Below are 14,126 nucleotides of genomic sequence, written 5' to 3' on the forward strand. Positions count from 1 at the left end.
ACATCTGTGTCATTGCATCCTAACATTACTCTGTTGAAAAAACGTTAAAAAAAAAAAAAAAAAGGGACATAGGAAGGAGGAGGAGAATAATAGATTCCAAGGAAGAAAACTGCAGTTCTTTCCCCCATATAATTTACATCTGTTCCTTTTACTGGTGACCAAATTCTGGCTCCTGAATTTGGGTCACATCAATCTCATACATCACTACAGCCTTAGGGAAAAGTGGCTGGAAAGCTGACTGGCAGAAAAGGACCTGGGGGTGAGCATGAGCTGGCAGTGTGGCCAAGAAGGCTGGGTGGCCAAGAAGGCCAGTGGCATCCTGGCCTGTACCACCAATAGTGTGGCAGCAGGAGCAGGACAGTGATTGTCCCCCTGTACTCAGCACTGATGAGATCACCTCAAATCCTGTGTTCAGTTCTGGGCCCCACTGCAGGAAAGACACTGAGGGGCTGGAGCATGTCCAGAGAAGGGCAACAGAGCTGAGGAAGGGTCTGGGGCACAAGTCCTATGAGGAGCAACTGAGGGAGCTGAGGTTGCCTAGTCTGGACAAAAGAGGGCTCAGGGGAGACCTTATCACCCTTTACAAGTTCCTGAAAGGAGGCTATAGCAATGTGAGGGTTGGTGTTTTCTCACATGAAACAAACAATTGAGGAAAAAAAGAAATTTGCACCAGGGGAGGTTTAGATTAGATTAGATTTTTTTAATTTTTTTTCTCCACTGAAAGGTTTGTCAAAACCTCTGGAACAGGCTGCCCAGAGAAGTGGTGGAGTCACCATTCCTGGAGTTATTTAAATAATGTAGATATCAGTTAGGGACATGGCTTATTGGGACCTTAGCAGTAGTGGGTTAGTGGCTGGACTTGTTCCTAAAGTTCTTTTCTGACCTAAATGATTCTTTCATTCTGTGATTCCATAGTCTTGATTGTGACAAGAGTTTTTCTACTTTCCCTTCTGCCAGTGTTGCACTGTTCCAAATATTCCTCAATATCTCTTTCAATCAGCATCTTTCCTTAATGTTTTGATTGCTTTCCTTGGGCTTTGGCTGCTGTGTATGTTTTCAGAGCCAAGAGATGCATTCCTTTGAATGTCCTCCTTCTCACTAACCAGAATAGTTTATACAGCCTTTGATCAGGAAACCTGGAATGACAGTAATTGTACTGAAGCTTGCTGGGTGCACTCCACCTCCAGACAGAAGGCATTAATACAGCTGCTCTCCTGTTTTAAGCAAGGTAACTGCCATAAACCTACCTGTGACAGCAATATCTGACAGATACAGCTGTACCAGAAAATGTCAAAAAGACTGAGCATCTGCACAATGATCCTGGCTGGACTTGCTCTGACCCCAGGCCTGAGGTGTACTCTTCCACTGTAACATCTGCTACTACCGTGGTTCAGGGTAATTACAAGGTACATCCCCTTCTAACTGGCAGGGAATTGTAAATTTGGAACGGGTAAAATCTCCCCAACCTGACTGTCTTGTGTGATGACCCTGTTGGTAGGGCTCAGCCCCATCTTTGCTGGGACAGGAAGACTGCTGTACTTGTATGCAGAATGTGCATGGCTATGCATGATGGCTTCATGGAGAACAGCTTAACCAGACATCTAATCTGGCCTGGAGGGAAGAATGATTTTACAGTGTGTATTCATTCTTTTATTCATTTAGCTCTGTCTTTCTGCACTAGTGGGTAGGAATAATTTTTTATATTCTATTCTTTGAATAATACTAGAAATCTTGTCACCCAATTTTATCATGTCCCTTGTTACTCATTAGAAATTTCAAAACCAGACATGCAACTTGGAACAATTTGGATATGTATGTGAAGATGGGTCACTGAACATGCACTACACTGGAGAAGGTAATTTTTAAATTGTATTCTATTTATCAACGATTTCTTAGACTTTTATTTTTTTTAAAATTGTTGCTGTTGGGAATTATGGTAAGTTATAATTCCAAAAAAGAGGTAGCACTAACATTTCTCACATATGATGCCTGATGTGACCTCATAAATCTTTGTACCTCAGTAGTTATAATAGTTCTCCAGGTGTAAGTCTTCAGGCTAGTGGTGGCCTAAGCAAGAGAAGTGGTTATATTCTTTTTTCCTCTGTGCATCTCTGGAGTAGCCCTTTTGACTCAGGATTTGTGGGAAGGTTGATCAGCTTCATAACATGTGGGGATGCCCCATGGTGGCATAACCCTCCCTTCTGTCTACAAACTTGAACTGCAATCTCTGCCTCCAAATCCAAACTTTCTCAACATTTGTGAAGCTGGGATAAGGCTTGGGGTTTGTTTCTGTTTGAGACTTTGGAGATTTTTCATCCTTTCCTTTGGACTCTGCTGACCCCGTCGGTTCAAAGTTGACACCTTGAACATGAAAGCCTTAAAGTTCTAATTAAACTGGCTAGCAAAGGAATGTGAAAAATCTCAGCAAGACTGTGAGGCAGAGATTGATAAAACATGGATTTAGTTTGTAATTTAAAAGGCAGGTTCTGTTAGGATTAAAAACTGAACCAAGTTCATGCTCCCTCAGACTTTGTACTTCCACTTCCTTTAATTGCAAGGACCAAGATAACTGAACAGGAGAAAGGAAGCTTTGTGCAATATTTACTTAGGTGAACACAAACCTGTTCCTACTTATTTGCTTATGGCTTGCTCACAATTACTTGGCCATCCCAGAGACCAGGCAAGACCATTTCTTTCTTCTATCTGATGGAGGCAGTCATAAAAACAACTCCTCTCACCCAAACCAGGAACTGCTTTGTTGCACATCATGGCTCAAGGCAGATCCACCCTACTTCCTGCCATAGACCAGCCTGGCTACATTGCTAAACCCTACACAGATTAATGACAGATTAAAATGCTGAATGTCTTAGTGGGCCACTAAGGCAGGGTTTCAAGATGCAACCTCACTTCCCTGTGGTAGACAATGGGGCGAGGAAGGGCATCCTTGTTCTCCCCTTTCCTGCTCCAAGGCTCTTCCTTTGTGGGATGGCAAGAAGCAGGCAGAAACACCTGCCCTCCAGCCTTCCAGAGCCTTCTGCCTTGCACACCACCCTGGCAGACAGGAGGCTCTGGGCAACTCTCATTCTGAGAGGTAACTCTCAAATGAATGTTTTCAGCTATTTTGGTGGGTAGCCTCAGTGAGCAGGGTTATGATATAAGTAAAAGCTCTCTGTCCCAGAACCACCACTTTCAAAACATGCTTCAGTGTTTCATGTGGCATGTTTCAGATTTCCGTGTGACACTCATGAAAATTATCTCTGAATTCATGACTGCTTTCACTTGCCAAAGCCACTAAATCTGCTTAGTTTACATTAAAAGAGTAACCCTCAAAATCCCTTTAGATGAAATCTTCTTGACACATTCCCTCAAGAACTTCCAGAAGGCATAGGACATGCCAGCAACTCAGTCCAGATCATAGAATCACAGAATGGTCTGGGTTGGGAGGGCCTTCAAGACAATCCAAGGCCTTCCTGGATCAGGAAACTTTCAGACCAGGTTTCTCGGAGTAGAATCATGTATTTTGGACTAGCATCAGTGAATAATCTTATTATGTCATCTGATCCATGATAGCCAATGGCCACCAAACTGCATTTCCCTCCCCTTTTTCTTTCTTTTTTTGTCTTTCCTAAACATGACTTGGACGAGGAAAAGCTGCATTTTGTTCAACACTGTAATCTTTGGACCCTGAATTAAGGCAGTTGCTGATTCCCCATGAGGAGCCCTGGCTGGCTGGTGCTCTTGGTCTGCTGAACAGTTTGAAACTCTAGGTCAGTGCTTAGTTCTAACACCGTTGCATTTAATCTCTGTTTTCAGAGCATACTAGTGCTAAGGGCACAGTATTTGCCTCTGCTGACTACAGTTAATACAGGCTCAGCACAGCAGTCATATGTGCTGCAAATTGCTCTAGCCCCGCTATCTGATGCTATACATTACACTCCCTAGTCTCAAAAGAGTTTGCATTCATCTTACTTGCCTTTTTTTAGAGGTGGCTTGAGACCTTCTAGAAAATTGCATTTTATGTGGCTTATCTCCACAGATTCACATTCCACTCTGGCTCTGATTTATTTGCTACAGGATGTCAGCAAATCTGAAAGTGCCTAGCCAAGTCTTCATGACAAAATTGTACAGGGTGGGCAAACAAAGTGCTCGGTATGACTGGGGATTCAGGGTTGAAGAGACTCTGGACTTTAGGAGCTTAGGGAGAGACTAATAAACAAGAAGGCATCTGAGACTGTAGCCACGAAGCTGCTTCTCTGGGAAAAGGGATGGCCTGCATCCTTACTGCTGCTCCTGATGCTTTTTAGCTGATGACATTTAATTAAGAAATGCACAAGCAATGTTGGGAAAGGCAGTGGTGCCTTTGCTTTCTCAATTGGCCCTTCCCTTCTCTTTGCTGGATACCCAGGCTTAGACTAGCTGGATGGAAGATAACTGTCCCTTGCCCTGCCTCCATGGGACTGGGTCATCTGTGGGACACAGGGCAGTGCCAGAAATAAGATACAATCAGTTCCAGATCCCAGTTTAAGAGGTTTAGATCCCATCCCAGACCCGGCTCAAGTGTGAAGGTGACTCAGAGCACCTCTAAGTAAGGCAGGGAGGTCTCACCACTGAACCTCAGTGGTAGTGAGTAAGGAGCATGTCTGGAGGCTTAGTGAGGTTCCTGAAAGCAAGTTTTGTACTTGTTTGATCCTGCCACAATGCACATCAAAATCCTGTTTCCCTGATGAGGCGGCTCCCACCTGGGTTTCCTTCACTTGAGTGCAAACTGGTGTCACTGTGGGGTGGGTATTACTCAGTTGCAAGGTCAGGGCACAGCCAAGACTTGTCCCTACATTTGGGGACACAGAGGCTCCTCTGTCTGCGTCTGGACAATAAAGCTGAGTAAGGCTGCCTGGGAAATGAAGCTGCTCATTTGTCACCATGATATTTTCTGAAAAATACTCTTTGCCCAGGACTTTTTCTCCTGAGAAGCTGATAAGCCTCAGAGGAAAAGAAAAACAATATTATCTGATGTACTCCTCCTGTTTTGCTGCTTTGGAATGCGGCAGGTGCATGTTTGATTGGTTCCATGTGAATTGTTTTAATTTAATGACAAATCATGATACAGCTGTGTCGAGGCTCTGAGGAGTCACAGGTTTTTATTATTCATTCTTTTTTAGCCTTCTGATATATCCTTTTCTCTATAGTTTAGTATCATTTTAGTATATAATTTATTTTAATATAATAAATCAATGTTCTCAAACATGGAGTCAGATTAATCTCTTTGCTTGTCCTGGGACCCTCACAACGGTAGCACTCATTTACCTTGGAGGAAGACTATATGCCTTCCTCAGCTGTGGGAAGTCATAGAATCATAGAATAGTTTAGGTTGGAAGGGACCTTTAAAGACTATCTACTCTAAGCCCCTACAATGAGCCAGAGCATCTTCAGCTGGATCAGGTTGCTCAGAGCACCATCCATCCTGACCTTGAATGTTTCCAGGAATGGAGCGTGTATCATCCCTCTGGGAAACCTGTTCCAGTCTTTCACCACCCTCACTGTAAAAAAGTGTTAGCCTAGAAGTGTTTAAGCAGGACAGAGGAATTTGTGCCATCATCTTCCTGTATTTCATGACACTCTTTTATTTCCTAGGGGCAGGCACCCTACAGAACAGGAGACAGCTGTGTAAGCAAGTGAAATCTCTGCTTTCTGCAGCAAGAAAGGGAGAGGTTTCCTACTCTCAGGACAATATCAGATTTTGTTTTTCTGAATTATTTTGATGTTAGTGTCTAGAAAGCAGAGGTTTATGGTCTGGGTTTACTTTTTTTTTTTTTTTTTTAAAAAAAGTGTTTTTTTTTTTTGTTTTTTTTTTTTTTTTTTTTTTTTTTTTTTCCTGCTGGAAGTCAGCCTCATCTTTGTCTATTCTGCCTTGGATCTTGCTTTCTTGGCTACAATATAGCTCAGATTTCCATTCCCAAGAAGGATCAATGTGCTCTGAGTCCTGTTCTAACACCCTGCTGGAACCTGGGCATCCAGGAAGGGAAAAGCTCAGTCTGCTCCAGTGCTGAAGAGCACACCTAGTACAATAACCCATACCATCTTCTGCTTTTATTTACTACTCTGACCTGCTAATTGTCATCATGACCCAATTTTTCCCTCCTACATCCTTCACTGACTTGATTAAATCTGATGAGCAGTGACCTTCTGAGGCACATGGTGGACTGTTTGGAACATTCTGTTTAGAAAGAGGCAGAGAAAATATTGCTCTTGAAGTTTGGCTTGGGGTGTTTGGTGTTACAGGTGCAGTGGCTCAGGAGACGTCTCAAATAACCATCTGATGTAAGATCAGTTGAGCAACGTCGCCAGGGCATGGTAAAATCAGACTTTATGCTGTTGAGACTTCTGCCAGTCAAAATGTTAGGCCTGCAAGTGCTCATTCCTGGTCCTTTCATTTAAAAAGCAGTCAGTGCCTCTGGCCATTGCAAAACTGGTCATCACAAACCAGCATCTCTAACAACTCTTGTTATCAGATGTTGAGTTTGTAGTGAGTGGTCTTCATGATCCTGATTCTACCTTTCCATTACATGTATATTTAAACTGTATATTAAATATACAAGAATTAAATGACTTTACATCTTGGGTATTACATTAAATCCTAGTGAAAAAAAAATTTCTTCCTGTCAAAACTCTAACCACAGCTCTTCTTACGGGTGCACGAATGACATCCAGAGAGATATCCCTGTACTAGGGAGGAGGCAGAGACACTGACCTACTTATTTAAAGGGAACAGATCTGAGTGCTACTCTGAGAAGGACTCAAAAGTCCCATTGTTCCACCTTACAACCAGCAGCAAGAAGCTCTCTTAAAAATGAGAGTTTGAATCTCTCTCTGGTGCTCCTCAGAAGCACTTGCTGATCCTTCCTTGGCTGTGTGGAAAGTTTAAGATCCTGGTGTCCTGCTATCCAAAGAGGAGGTGAAGCAGTGCCTGGGTGAGGAGCACAGTCAGGCTTGAGGAGCTGCCAAGGTGTGCCCCTGTTAAAGGCTTCAGCCCAAGACATTTCCCTAGGAAAGGAAGGATGTGAATGGATGACTCCTACTTCAAAGTACTTGAAAGTAAGTTGGGTACTGTACCTGCAACTTATTTAGGCACTTAAAAAAAAATCCAGTTAGATAATTTAAGTACTCAGAATTTCTAAGTGCTAATCTGGAGCAAGGTTGTTGTACAAGTACTACAACAGAGTTCAAAATCTCTCTTTTTATCCAGTTTTTCTCTTGTGTCTATGCATGTTCAGGCTCCAGAGAAAACTCAAGCTGAACTGACCCCAATTATGTGCTCTTTGAAGCAGAGAGTTACTAATTTTTGAAACAGTCTTATATTTTTATCACAGTCCCTTTACAGTCTACAGCAAGAAAAGGCAACAATAAATTAAATTTGCATCATATATTGTTTCTGAGGGACATCACAATGCCATTATTATCTTCAAATACTATAATTTTTCTGAAATTTTTGAGATTTTTTCTTTGAATTTCTATTGAAAACAGTATTTAGACCAAAAGCACAATCTCATTTAGTAACCACCTCTCCCAAGTTTAAAACTTGATGCTAGTGCTCATTGCACAAATTAAATATTCTAGGATCATCTTTATCATCATATTTTTTTCTGTAATAGTGACAAAATATAACTGGTACAGTTACCTGTGGTATCAAGGTCAGTATATTTAATACAGGGGTTTTGTTTTTTATTAAGAGCAGGGCATAGTAGTCCTACAAAATTCCTTGAAAACAAACATCCAGACTTTTTTTTGTTTTGTTTGGTTGGGTTTTTTTATTGTGGTTTATTTTGTTGTTGTTGTTGTTTTCGGTTTTTTTAAGGTGGTTTTTTTTTGTGTGGGTTTTTTTTGTTTTGGTTTTTTTTATGGTTACCTACAGACATGCCTAGCAGGTAGAAAGTTTGCAACATGAATGACAGTTTTGCAGGCTGGAAATGCAGGAGTTAACTAGTTTGAATTTTGAATGAAGCCTAATAAGCCATCCGACTTAAAGTAAACAATGGTCTGAGTTACATCATTTTTGTTTTTATTAGCTGACCTTGCAAGCTAATAAATTCATCCTGTATTTTTCTGCTACTGCCAGTTTGCAGCATACAGGAAACTAATCTTGTACAATAACTACCTTCCTGTAGTCAGTTCTTAAATGGAGCCAAATGGATTGGTGGCGGAAGAACTCCCCAGCAGTTCCTGTGAAACAGTGCTGAGCACAGCAAGACCTGACAGAGGCTGCTTGCTATTATTGACTTTGACAATGTAATTATGTTCTCATTTACCTCCCTAGCACTTAAGAAAAAAAAAAAATCCCCTCCCAGTACAAAGACTGCAACGATTTTAATGTCAAATTAATTGTGAGATAGGTATTTGTAACATGCTAAATCTAAAGCAATTTCTCAGATTTTTTTTTTTTTTTGAGAGGGTAAAATACACTTGCAGCGGCCATTATGGCACAAAGGTCTTTCGTATGTATTTGGCTGCTGCAGCAACACTTTGTTCCAGATGCAAAGGCTCCTGCTCACTAGTGAGTTAATGAAGGGTCTGTATTCTGATTAGAAGCCTGTGTGTGTGCTCTGAACTTTAAAGACAGACTACCATTAATGTAATATCCTATAGTATACTACAAATGAACCTAGGATCGCTTTTTTTTCAGGGGCTGAGCTGTTTCTTTCAAGTTTGGAGATGTCCACGGGTGTTTTGCATACTTAGGAATGGTTTCACCTTGTGTGCACTGAGATGAGGTGCAGGAGCTGCTGAGGATTCCACTGTTGCAAGGTCAAAGCCGAAAGCAGATCCCCAGCGTGCTGCGGCACCCCGGACACGTGCAGGGGGAGGACATGGGAGTGTACAACACTGATATCCTCAGTTTGCCCCACCTGGGGGGAAAACCTCCAAAAGGAAGGTCTGCGATTCAATCAAGTGAATTAAATGTCTGGACAACAGAAAATTAACATGGAAAAGCTTTGATTGCTTTGATCTGTCGTGACGTGCTTTTACCAAGAGCGTTCATCTCTCTGACTTCCCATCCCCCATCAAAACAAAGGAAAGGACCAGAAGAAAATATTTCAATGACATTTTTGAAAAAAAAGTTTTATTATACAGTTTCCCCCCTCTAGTTCCTGATTATGCCTGACTTCTACTTCATTTGCCCTCTCAGAAAAGGTTAAACACCAAGAATGGCTCACATATTGCTCTCCAGGGAAAAAGACCATGATAGCTTCCGAGCTGTGACTGTCATTACTGTAAAGCATTTATGAGAAATCACACAAGCTACTCCACTAAAATGGATACATTTCTCTGCAGCAACTTTTATTTGGACTCTATACCAGCTGTAGCTGTGAGTACAGCTGGGTGGAGAGAAAGGGATAGAAAAACAAAATTAATTTCTTCTTGCTGAGTCTTCTAATCTGTGATTTTTTGTTTTTAATTTAAAAAATATAACTGAGACCTGAACTTAACTACTGGAGTTCAGTATTCCATTTCAAATGAAAAGAAAATGTGTTTTGTACACACAAATCTTCTGTAAATGTTTCTAGATTTGTTAGGCAAAACAGTTACTTTAAGAGAAATGAGCAATTTGGATTGAGTGCTTCTTGATTAGTGACTTAATGACATTTGTTACTTTGTAAAATGGGATATCTTCTTAAAAATTCTGCACAGGAACTGCTGCTGGAGTGGTTCTGGAAATGAAGTGGTTAATGATGGTCAGGAAGACAGCCTGTAGATAAAACAGAAACATACACTGTTAATTTAATTCAAATATGGAAATGCTTGCTGTTAAGTAATGGTTTCTAGTATACATCGCTGGGTTAATCTTCACCCTTTAGCCTTCATCACTGAGGATGTTTAAGGTCCCAGAGCAAGTGTCTTAAATGCATGTCCTTTGCTTTGCAATCAGGGTAGCCTGAATCCACCCTCAGACACTAATGGCATCATAACTCAATCCCCACAGGGCCCCGTTCCTCCACATATCATGTCCCTCCTGGCTGAGACAAGGGCCCTGTAGAAGATGATATGTGATCCTGTGATTAAAGATATTGCAAAAAATCAGGCTGCAAAAGTAATGTTCTGGTCTTTCTCAACCTTTGAATAGGCTTAGCAAGATATTCTTTAAAAAGTTTAACATTTGGGTTAGTTGTTTTTGTAAAAACCTAAAAATAAGGAGATGAAGTACCCACAGGAAAAAGCAGACCCCTTCCCAGAATAATATTGGATTCTGATCTGTGATCTGTTAAGCTGGATCCAGACTGCTGGCTCTCTAGGTTGTATCATTTAATAAAAGAGCCTGCAGCAGCTGTGAGAGCTTAATGGCTGTTTAGGCAGCTGTTTAGACCAGCACGGAGTGGGGCAGTGTGCTTTGCCATCCATTGCACAGACATGTCCCCTGGGCTCAGCTTCCCATTTTGAAAATGAGCAGTTTATAGGCAATCCTCTCCATGCAAACAGAATGTCTCTGTCCCTGGCCTCCTATCCAGTGATCATTTAACATGGCTCCCATTCTCCACCCCACTTTCCTTCTTCCACTTTTCCTCCCTGCCTCTCTTGCCAGCCCTGGCTCACTTCTCCAGGTGCAGATCTTTGCCTGGTCTGAGACTCCCTCTTGCTACTCATCTGCCTCTTATCTAGGACCGCGTTCCCCAAGCTTGCAGGACACCCAGAGAGGGAGGAATGGGAGCTCACTCTGAATCAGGGACTGCCTCTTGCAGCTCAGTGTAGAAACACTTGTGGGTGGAAGTCTCGTAGTGATCCCAGATTGCTCTGTGAAAAAGTTCAAACAATTCGATCATGAGGAAGACCTGTAGTGAAAAAGTCAATGAGAATGGACTCTTCAGTCCATCCAAATCTGCTGAACTCTATCAGAATTCTTGACAGCTCACTGCTGTCCTCATAAAATCAAAATTTCCCCATTTTTTTATGACACTGAAAGTTTTCTGGGGGATAGAAAAAGCAGAACAACTCAACTCCAATGTGTTTGAAGCCTTCACCCTGAAGTACATGAAAGAGAATAGAGATTGACAGTAAAATGACTTAAAAATATTTTCTAAGTAAGGAAAAGTGTGTGCTTCCATGATTTTGTTCTTGGAAACTGTCAAATCCTCAGCAGAAATGTGCCCCAATACATGGTACAAATGTATAATATATATCTGAAAAATAAAATCATAATACTCTATATCTGAATGACTCATTTAGTAATTCACTGTAAATGTTATCTTGTAATGGGTATTTTGGCAACCTTAGACTTAATTAGTGTTCAGTTTCTGTCTATAATGTTTAAAGAACACTGCTATGGATGGGTATGGTTTGCACATGGCTACAGGAGCTGTATCATTGCACCTGTCAGATTTATTGTACACATGTTCAAGATGTTGTCTGTTTTCCTTGAACCTTTAAGACACACATGTTTACTTGGGTTTTTTGTACAATTCTGCCTTCATAGCTCGCTGCACTTTCCCTCTGTACTTTTCAAATCCTGAAATGTCTTGTTTAATCTGAATAGACAAGAACAGAACGCTGTGTTCTAAGTGGAACCCTACCAGGGAAATGTATTATTCTCATCATTATCACTGTCTCAGACACGGAGAAAACCTGCTGTGAATGCTATTCTAGGGGCTTATTTAACTTCTTAGAGTCAGGAACAGAGAGGCACTCCCTTCCCTGTCTATCAAACCAGGCTCTGTCTCTCTGCTTCATCCAAAACCACATCTGGGTGCTCAAGTTTCTAATCCTTTATTTTCAAAGAAATAATGCTTCAATTATCTGCTGGTTTGAGTCAATTTTGTCAGTTCAAACAAGCAGTTTTGCAGTCCTATAGGAAGATTTCTTTTAGGATTTCTGAATTACTTAAGCAAATCTGCATCTGATTTGACTATAAACATGATCCAACTCCTGATTATTCATTGAATAATTTACATGGACTCTGAAACTCACTAATATTTGCACACCAGTATGTAATTTATTGCTCCAAATAGCACCTAATTTATTCATAGCCATTGATAGCAAAGAATTTAATTCCACAAACTTTCCATATTTTATTCTGTTTACATCGTACTACTTGGAAACTGTTTTAGCTCCTCAAAGACCGTTGAACACAGAGGACTTTTCGGAAAACAGTCAAAAGCCTATGCATAACATTGAGTAAAGAATTACTAAGAATTTCTGAGACTCTGTACTAAAGATTTCAGGTATTTAGCTATATATTTTGGAGCAAAATGTTTATTTTATTAACTTTGTTTTGGCACCAGTGCAAAAAAAGCCTGAAATGCTTCCATTCCAATTTAGCTGCATTTTAGCCGTCTTTTGCTGAGTTGTACATGATTCAGCAAAATGCAGATAATCTGGCCTCTGTACTTTTCCAATTGACCCTAATTTGCAGGTACTGTGGCAGGACAGATCAGTGTTTCTTCCTCTGTGCAGCTGAAAACAAATCTTTCTTTGAATGCTGAAAGCTGACTCTGTCCCTTTCCGACTGCTGAGACCTCCTGTGAGCTTAGCAAGCTGTGGTGGGGAGCTGATCTGTCACAACACATCAGGATAAGCCCCATCTGTGCTCCCTGAAGCCATCTCTTTGGGAGCTGCTCTAAGTCAGGCTGCTTCCCTACTCTGGGACTTATCCAGGACACTGTACAAATAACTGTTGGGGCAGGGGGGAATGCACATTCTTATGGTTCTCCCTCTGATTTGTGACTATATCTAGCAAGTTAGAATTTCACATGTCCTCTCTGATGATGTCCTGCACTACCCTTATCTTCTGCTGCTTGGGAAGAGCATGGATTTTCTGTATCTCACAGAGGAAGGCTTAGAATTGTTGTTGGAGTATTTGAAGACTTGTCCCATACTAAGTCAAGCCATTATTGTAAGAGATAAAATGCTGACCATCTGAGTGATAAAACTTCCACTTAAGGATTATTTTCTCTCCCGATTTGTGCTGCCTTCTTAATAGGTCTGTTCTCTGTTGGTGCCTGCAAAGAAAGATGACAGCAATATTTTTTGAAGTTCAGCTCATTTTCAGATGGGATCTGCAATATCTACTTTAAGTAACAACAGTACCTAACTATTTGGTACCCTGAAGGCAAAATTCCAATAACTCACAAAAAATGGAGGAAATGCCACCAAAATACATGACAAGTGCCAAAATCCTGGGTACAGGCCACGTAGTAGCTTCAGATTGGGTGTCAGGATTAAAAAAAATGTTACCTGTGGGTTATGCAGAAGATCAGGAGGAAGAAAATGCACGTAAGCACGCAGAAATTTTTATTAATGTTTAGGTGAACTGCACTTACCCTCCAAGACATCACAACACTTTCTAGAAACACAATGTATGATAAGGTGTTATGACTTTCTGGAATCACTGCAGTGTTTGTGAATTATTCATGAAATTAAAATTCCAAACGAATTTACAGCATCAAACAGTTCTGGCAAGTGGCATATAATGCTGGAAACAAAAATATACACTACATATTAATCCAGAAAAACTCTCTTATCCCTTAAATCACTGGGCCCATACTGTTGTACTCACTCTCAAGCCTTTAAGTCTTTACTTAAAGTCTTGAGAAGTACTTTAAGTCTTTAGAAGTGGGGTTTTTTCCACTTCTCAGGATTTAGATATTGTGATTCTGTGCTGTGAAAAGGTTGCATTAGAAATGGCTCAGAAGTCAGCAAACAAAAGTCTTGGGGGAAAAAAATGCAGCCAGTAGAGATGCGCAACTGTGTTTATATTCTTCTTCTAGAAAAAAAGGGTGGGTACAATGTTTTTCTTTATTTTTGTGGTAAAAAAAGGTGTTAATAGGTGCAATATAGGAGTAGGACAATCATGTAAACAGTGTGATCAGTGAAAAACCTTATTTTTCTGGCAAGTGCTTCCTTAGATTCAGTTTCAAACCTCTCGAGAATGCTGGCATTTGTCTAAAATTGCAAATGAATTTTATTTTTGTACAGTTTGCATCCAAAAGGTGAATAATTTCCAGTGAAGGGAGGTCAGCTCTCAAGTTAAATCCTAACTGATCTTTTCTGGGCAGTTCGGTGTTTTGTGAATGTTTGCTCAAATATTAAAGTCCCGAAAGGTGGAAAACAGGTCTGGGAAAATGTTACAAAAACTGTTCAAA

General features: G+C 40.8%; 1 long non-coding RNA gene across 1 annotated transcript; it reads left to right on the forward strand.

The window, feature by feature from the left end:
* Nucleotides 1–796: 796 nt before the first annotated feature.
* LOC121356196 lies at nucleotides 797–11,155 on the forward strand. The gene is made up of 3 exons (XR_005955524.1): nucleotides 797–1,228; nucleotides 1,771–1,855; nucleotides 8,678–11,155. It is a non-coding gene; the product is annotated as an uncharacterized LOC121356196 (long non-coding RNA).
* Nucleotides 11,156–14,126: the final 2,971 nt, after the last annotated feature.

The sequence above is a fragment of the Pyrgilauda ruficollis genome, unplaced genomic scaffold, assembly GCF_017590135.1.
Source record: "Pyrgilauda ruficollis isolate IOZ18807 unplaced genomic scaffold, ASM1759013v1 scaffold29, whole genome shotgun sequence".
NCBI classification, from domain to species: Eukaryota; Metazoa; Chordata; class Aves; order Passeriformes; family Passeridae; genus Pyrgilauda; species Pyrgilauda ruficollis.